Genomic DNA, 8726 nt, shown 5'->3' with positions numbered 1-8726 from the left:
TCTTTTTATGAGCAGGTTAAAATGCAAAATAAATATTCATTTCCAAAGATATTTTAGCAACATATTTGAAAGTTTTTTTTTTTTTTTTATCAAAGAGCTTACAGCCCAGTTCATACTCGGCGCGAAAGCGAAAGCGAACGCGAATTTGTGACGTCATGGCAAGTATTCGCGCTGCGAATTCGTGAAAGTTGAACACATTTCAACTCGGGTGAATTTCGCAGCGAATGTTTCATGACGTCAAATTCGCTTCGCATTCGCTTTCGCATGAAGTATGAACTGGGCTTAAGGGTTACCTGTAAATCGCATGTTTGTTTATTCGCAAGAAATTTGTTCGGGCAACTGAACAGTATGGATGCAAAACGTCTTTATAGACATTTCCTTTGGGTTACTCCGTTTAAGTAACGGTATTCTTTGTATTGTAAGTTCGTTGGTATTGCACAACCAATCCGTGAACTGCGTGGACTTGCGAACTTGTCACTGTGGTTGGCTGTTATTGCGCTCGTTATCGATCGATTGAAGTGTTGTTTCGCTTGAAAAAAAAATACTTGGCTTTCTCAGGAGATTACAGAACGACAGGGCTTTTACGTGTTGAGGACCAGACATATTTGGCATATTGTCAAAGATGTATGTGTTCGTGATGCATTTGAAAGCGCTTTTGTTTGGGGGGGGGAGGAGTTGTCCTCTCACGTGACTTGGATCACGTGTTAATCCGGTTGCTTTATTTTGTTCACTAATGCCTTCGCAATAATTTGTAATTGTTTTCTCATAATAGTTTAAAAAGCTTTTTTTCTTCAAATTAGCAGCTCTAAATTTCATGTTATTAACCGCTTTGGGGTAATATATATGTGAGGATATCATTAAAGTATTGAGACGATCATTACTTTCACGTGTGTATTGTAAGTTAATGTATGCATAGAGTACACGGTTGTGGTTGAGTGGGTTTTGTTTTACTGTTCCTTGGATATGACGCAAAATCTGTTAATCCGGTTGCTTTATTTTGTTCACTAATGCCTTCGCAATAATTTGTAATTGTTTTCTCATAATAGTTTAAAAAGCTTTTTTTCTTCAAATTAGCAGCTCTAAATTTCATGTTATTAACCGCTTTGGGGTAATATATATGTGAGGATATCATTAAAGTATTGAGACGATCATTACTTTCACGTGTGTATTGTAAGTTAATGTATGCATAGAGTACACGGTTGTGGTTGAGTGGGTTTTGTTTTACTGTTCCTTGGATATGACGCAAAATGGCTGCTCACACTTGACTCCAGTGCCCAGCGAACTACGACTGCGAATTTGAATTCGAAGGTCTATAAGTCATGTATATTCGGATGTTGTAGTGGCTATCCTTACATAAACCACTTAGATTTATAATTACTACAACTATAAACAAAAACATATGATTACTACATTTACAAAAAATAGATATTGGGTTATTTTATTTCAGGTAGTCTTAACTTCGCAGAACCTCTTGGTCTAGGGAGAAGCTACAGAAAAGCTTTTGATCATCAGAGGCTTCATCAGTTTGTAATACGTTGTACTCATATAATGCCAATACCTAAATAAATAGTAATCCTCCCGCATACGTGCCTTGATAATTTTTGCAGCAAAGAGTAAAAAATGGCTACTCCGTGACAGTTAATAGGTAACCAAGGCTTGTACGTAGTTTCGTTGGCCTTACTCTTTGCGCATGCCCACTTCGGATAAGGAGTGACTAATAATACCCCAAAAATATTCGTTATCGCGTATCATAGTTCCTGTTTAAACAATTGTTTAATTAACCCCAATTGTGTGTCTGTGTTTTTTTACTTAGGTGTTTTTTTTTGGGGGGGGGGGGTCTCCACTATACCGGCCTGTGCCCAGTTGCCTCTGATTTGCAAGAGTGCCACAACGACAAACCGATATTTTCGTGTATTGTTGTTCAAAATCTTTCTTGGCTCTCCTATGCTTTTTCTGTACTGGTGAACCATATTTTTTTTGCTTAGATTTCCTTAGTGAATTTATTGAAATTCACCAGCCGCTGCCTCAACGCTGATCAAGCCAGAGCCATATAATGCACCCTCGTTCCAATGGCGTTACAAGCTGAACGGTGTAACCACTTTACATGTTGACGCCCCCCCCCCCAACAAAAAAATCGACCCCTAAAATATTTGCATTAAAAAGGGATCAGTGGATTTGTATCTTTTTATATAATTCTCATTTTCTCAGCAACCCAATGTGCTATTTTCATGATTTTTTCAGTATTTGAAAGAAAATGCTCTTTTGCTATGGAATTCCTGTACCGATTAGTTTGAGCAAGATATGCTACACAGTTTTTGAGTTTGACAGAAAAAAGTATTAGGGGGGGGGGGGGTCGAGTGAATAAGATCTTGGGTAAAGTTGTAATGCACTGATTAGTCTGATGACAAGGCACTTTTTTGCAGAGAAGTCACTGTTACATATATTGTGTCTAGGTTACTGGATCCAAGCAGATACTTGTGACTGGAGAATAAAAAAAATTAATCGGGTTTTAAGGTGTCTTTCCTCCAATCCAACCTAAAATGGGTTGTCTCAAAATAATATGGAGCGATTGTTACAAAAGGGCTTGTCATTAACACGACCATATAGATGCAACCATGCAGATAGACAATTCTGTTGTTTACATCCTTCGAGCGCCATTTTGTGCGCACATGACAATCGATTTGTCCAAACTAGCATTTGACGTCTTGGGTATTTGTTACAATGGGCATACTCATGGAGCTTTGCATGGGTTTCACTCCTCTGTTGAAAATCAATGTTGTGAACGTTTATTGGAAAAATTGTGTGAATTTCCCCCGACGGTTTCAATAGTAAGTATTTCTTATTGAAGAAAAAAATACAAAAGGTCACCCCATGCTAGGTCAACTGATTATATATTAACTGAAATGTGTACTTAGAATTCAACCCTTGGGAAAAAAATCCCTTAGGTCGAATCAAAAATGCACTTTGTAGTTAATACATAATCGGTGGGTATTCACCGACTGCACTCCCACTATGATTAGGAGTGACTAATTGTACACCGTTATTATCGTTGACGCTTTATCACGGCATATATTTACACAGACGATTTTTCCCCAACTTTAGCCTCCTTTACGCTGACCTCAAAAATAGTGCGTTTTGTTTTCCGTTTCGAGTACTGATCCCACGTCAATCACTTTCGAGTCCAAATTCCAGAATATGTCATTAACACGACCATATAGATGCAACCATGCAGATAGACAATTCCGTTGTTTACATCCTTCGAGCGCCATTTTGTGCGCACATGACAAAAATACAAAAGTTCATCCCATACTAGGTCAACTGATGATATATTAACTGCAATGTGTACTTTAGCTTCAACCCTTGGAAAAAATCTCCCTCGGTTCGAAAAGACACTGTAGTTAATGCATAATCGCTGGGTATTCATTGACGTCACTCCATGCGCATTTCTTCTATAGGAGTGACTAATTGTACAACGTTATTATCGTTGACGCTTTATCACGGTCATATATATATTTACACAAACGATTTTTCCCCAACTTTAGCCTCCTTTTCCAGATGACTGTGGGTTCGCCTTGATGAAACGCTACTGGCAAAATGGCGTCTGTGAAGTACGCAGTAATACTGCTAGGGTTTTGGGTCTGGATCTGCGGCTGTACACAGTTTGGTGCGCAAGGTAAGTCAAAAAAATTATGGCTAAAAGAATTGCATTTCCACCGAACAGATATAAAGGTGTCACCTAAAAGTGGGATCCCCCAAATGCTGATAATTCAGTATTGGGTTTCTAAGGTCACTGGGGCATTTGGGTTTATACGTATTAACACTGAGTACCTTGTATCTTCCTGAGTGATGTGATAGAATAAGTAGGAGAGAATCGAACCCCACGACTATAGCTGCTGTCACCAACAGATACATGTACCGCGACCTAACTATCGCTGGGCTCACATTAATACAATACAACGCGATGGAAACGACTCTTTCAACAGCGAGAAAGATCAATGTACATGCAATAAACCCCGTGGGGTACATCACTTATACACCACGGCGCACTTGTACATCGCTCATGTCGTGCGTTTTTGTAGCATGTCACGTGATCCATTCTCGACCAATGAATATTCACAATCTACTACCGTGGTACAACATAACTAAATGTCCGATGTTCGTTGGCATGTTTGATACACACGTTTTCTAAAGACAACTAACATGTTTTTTCCCCCGAGTAGATTGGACACTTTCCGTGGCAAGGTCATCGTTGGATACTGTTCTTGAGGGCAGTAATGTCACATTCACCTGCACCATCCAAAGCGACAACCAAACTTATTCTGTATGGATTGAGTGGCAACACAGTCTTGATGGGAAAACTACCACCCTTGATACCAAACCGACCTACGTAGCAGACAGCCACAATTTGACCCTGACTGGGGTGTCTGGGTACCAGGTCGGCAGTTACCGATGTGCTGGGAGCATGTCTTGGTCATCGGGCTATTGGAATCCCTCTACGGTGTCCGATTGGAGCCCTTTACTACTCCACTGTGAGTACATTCCCAACATATAGATTTACATACCCTGCTTGGTTTTACTATACACCTGCGTGAGTTCCCCTGTTGCTCAATGCCTCTGGGTAGACTAATAATTTGGAAGGATTCTAAAAGTAAAAGAGTGTACAGTTATCAGGTGATCAATATCATCCAATATAATCAAAGCGCCCTGACTCAGGACATGACAAACTCTGTGGGGTTTTTTTTTGGCAATTGTATGACAGCACAACGATAATGTGCATCATCATCCCTTAGATTTTAATCATTCTTAATGGATTTAAGCAAAAACAAACAAAGAAAAACTTCCAACTAGAATTCCCTCAGAGAGCTCACACCTCCGCCAAGGCTATACAAAATATATAATCGATTTGTACTTCAATGCCAACCCCTATACATGTATATGCCTGTGTTTGCCTACCTTTCCACTCCCTAAGGGTATAAAATGGTATAGTCCATTGACCTGTGTGGTGAGATTAGGTTGGTGATCAGGCATACAGGGTCACTGGGTCAGTGTCAGGCACACGAAGATGATGACACAGAGCCATTTGGCGAAAGTTGTCCATGAAACAATCCTCCATCCAGACACGGATTCGGATCACTTTCAAGATCTATAAACGATTTGTGCTTCCCGCGCCGCTGCATAAACGTTCATCCTATAAGCAGCGCCAACTAGTGTCGTGTGGTATATGTCTTTCTCAATTTCGTTGGTTCCCTGAACATGTTCCAATTCAATCTCACTGCAACTGGTTGGAATGTACCACTTAACGCGCATCATTACATTGTACAGGAAGCAAATCTCTTAATTTTGTATTGTTTCCTTCACTGGTGCGTTCTTGAAAACTACGAACAATATTTTATCTCTAATTTACTGTCATTTCCTTTCAAGATCACCCCGTGATTATCAACGAAGACAGGACGTGGATCGGTGCAAATGACAAAGACACAGCGACCTTAGAATGCATCATCTGAACCAACCCTATGGCCACAGTCACTTGGAATAATCCCATCGGCATCAATATAACCAATAACACGGACCCCGACCGAGTCTCATTAGACGATAGGATTGAGTTTGATGCGGACGTTGGATACCTCATCATCAGCCAGCTGATCATCAATCCATTTGAGGTCAGCACCGATTACGGGATGTACAGGTGTAGAGCTGCCAACGGCATCGGTACATTTGTCGACCATGAAATACAACTGAAAGAAACAGGTGAATAACATTCAATGTACAATTAGGTGTGGGCGCGTAATGTCTAGGTTTGTCTTAAGATCAACGAGGGCACGCAATAAGTGTGCAAAATACACACAATTCGATTCATAAAGCAAAGTAAAGCAAAACGGAACAAAAGCCTAGCGAATAAAAACAATAATCTTTTTCCCGATTCCATATAGATGCCAGCTATATCGTCCCTTTGCACCTGAATAAAACACTAACTTAAAACCACCTCGCTCTCATGTTGTCAAACAGCACAATCCCACTACCTGCTCTGCTATCGTGAGCACGATGTAATGAACGAGGGTGTCACTTACTGCCACTTGTGGATTCGACTTGCATAAGTGTCATGTACACACCTCGGTCCAAACGTTAGAAATACGATTACCTCGTATAACGCCAATGAATGTAAATCAAATAAGGTCTTTGCCCTACACCGACTTATAAACACTGTATACTCAGTGTGTTACCTCCCGGGTGAAAGTTGGAGAAAAAAATCACTCGGGTGGGACTCGAACTCACGACCTCCTGCTTTCCAATGCAGACGTCTTATGACTCGACCACCGAGCTTACAGGATCGGTTGGCTCTTTCAGATCTGATGTACACAGCAGCGGGTACCGCATTTCACTATTCACGCCCACTTGATATATTTTTATCCAACTGTCACTCGGGAGGTAACACTTTGAGTATGCAGTGTTTATACGTCGATTAAGGGCAAAAACCTAATTTGATTACCAATGAATGTGCTTAATCTCTCATGATGATGATAATGATGATGGAGTCCCCCGTCGATATAACGGATGAGTATTCAACATCATCTTAAGTCCCTATCAGTGTAACTTCTCGTGAGTAAGGAGACCTATTCTGGATCCGCAGACACTGTTGCAGGTGTGGCAGGGAAATCAGGTACTTGAGGTGGTAACAGTGGTGGCTTTTCTCCTTGCCTTAGCCTTTCTCTCAGTTTTCTAGTTCGGTTGGCCTCATATGTTGCTGCGTAGAATTAAACAACAAAGTGGATTGAGCGGACTTTTATGCACAGGTACCTGGACAAAGTTACCTAGGCTTGCAATGTCTGAACCATGAAGCCCAGAGTTTTTTTGGAGTTTTGGTACCAAACATTCAGGAAATTGAATGTCCTCCTGTTTGTTTGCAACCACTTCTTTCATTTTGTCTTTTCGTAAGTTTTTTTTGGGGGGGGGATGTGGAATATCTTGAAAAAAAAAACAATGTCACGTTGATTTTAATGTAGCAGTTAGCTATTTATCGTTTAATCTAACTTATATTATTTAGGATATTCTAATAATGATACCAGCTAATTGAGCAGCAAATTTTAGGGGAACAAATTTGGGAGGCTCTTTTTGCCGTTTTTCCTCTTCTCTTTATTATTCAGGTGAAACGTTTCACTGCATAGGGCGCTCTTTCCCCCAAAAATTCTTTTCGTCTTCACTCCTATTCTGGTTTAATTAATTAAGAATAGTGCCTGGTGGCTTCGTCCCTCCCCCACCCCCAACCCGGATGTGCCAGTAAATAATGATTTCTTGAAAAAGAAGATATTCGTGTTTGTATGCATTTTGTAATGAGCGTGCATTTTGCTTATTTTTATTTGTTTGTCAGGGAAGCCTGGGCCGCCAACTGACCTCCGAGTGTATCACGTGTCAGAGATGAGCATCTGGTTTAAGTGGGAGCCAGGCTATGACGGTGGCGTGAATTACCGGCAGCACTACTCGGCAAACATTCGGAATATCTCTCAATCTTTCGATCCTTCGAACTGGGTTCATCCGTATTATCTAGCGTGGTCATACAATGACGTCACAGGGGACACACTTTACGAATTAGCAGTGTTTGCATCCAACGGACACGGCGACGGTCAAGCCGCAACTGTACAAGTGCGAACTGCGCGTGAGTATCAACTGCCATTTTGGCCCAATGCTTAATTCGACCCTCACTGTTTGTGTTTCCTTGGTGGATTCTCCAGACTTCTGTCCTCCATCGCCTTATCACACGATTTGAGGCACGGAAAGTGCTTCGTATAGAACCGAGTATCGTGTTCACAATAAGCTAGAATGTTAGAAAAAAACTTCAGATTATGCTTGTTTAGTTCATTTGTTTCGAGGACGTCAACTGAGTTAAATATATTATATTTAGCATATAATTAATGATATCCGAACAATCAACTTTGCACTTCGTTCCGATGCGACCAATGTTTGAGTCTTACAGTTCTTTTTTTGTGTGTTTTATGTTTCAGCCAGCACACCACCTGACTTGGGTAAGTCTGATCAATACATCTTTGTCTCCTGTTGTTTGGAGTATTTATATTGAAAACAGATTTTAAAAAAATCATAGTTGTCAGATGTAACGCGGACATGAAAGAAAAGGTAGACCCCGAAAGAATTTGACCAGTATGGAATCCGCATCACAAACAGTGACATTATAATTAAGGTTAAACACCTCGGTGTACTTACATTGACCTGCACGTCCCACCCATCCATCCACCTAAGTAACCACCCAAGTGTGTATTTGCCTGCAATCGGGGACTGCCTATTGTCCCTCTTTTGTTTGTACTTTTAGAAGACCTCCCATATCTTTTGTAAGCGAATCCAAATTGGGGACCTCTTGAGAATTTGGGACCCTATTGTCCTCTATTGTCCCCTATTGAATGCAGAGACAAACTAACAAACCCCGCCCTTTTCTGTTGTTAAGCCGACATCGTCTCTATTTATTTGCCCTCAGGTATAAGGGTGGTGTACACCAAGTCAATTGGGAGGTTTGTCATCACCGGCATACCGAGCGACGACGACAACGGAACATGCTTACGGCTACTGGATTACTATTACTTCGAAGAATTTAGTCTGAGGCCAGACCTGGATTGCATTCAGCGTGACAGTGAGTTGGTGTACTTCGGCCCGTATACCGAAATGCAATGTTGCTACTGCCGGGATGGATTGTGCAGTTCGAATTCTAATGTTAAATTTGG

This window comes from Patiria miniata, unplaced genomic scaffold (genome assembly GCF_015706575.1).
Source record: "Patiria miniata isolate m_02_andy unplaced genomic scaffold, ASM1570657v1 HiC_scaffold_29, whole genome shotgun sequence".
Taxonomy (NCBI): domain Eukaryota; kingdom Metazoa; phylum Echinodermata; class Asteroidea; order Valvatida; family Asterinidae; genus Patiria; species Patiria miniata.
Note: the sequence above shows the minus strand (reverse complement) of the source record.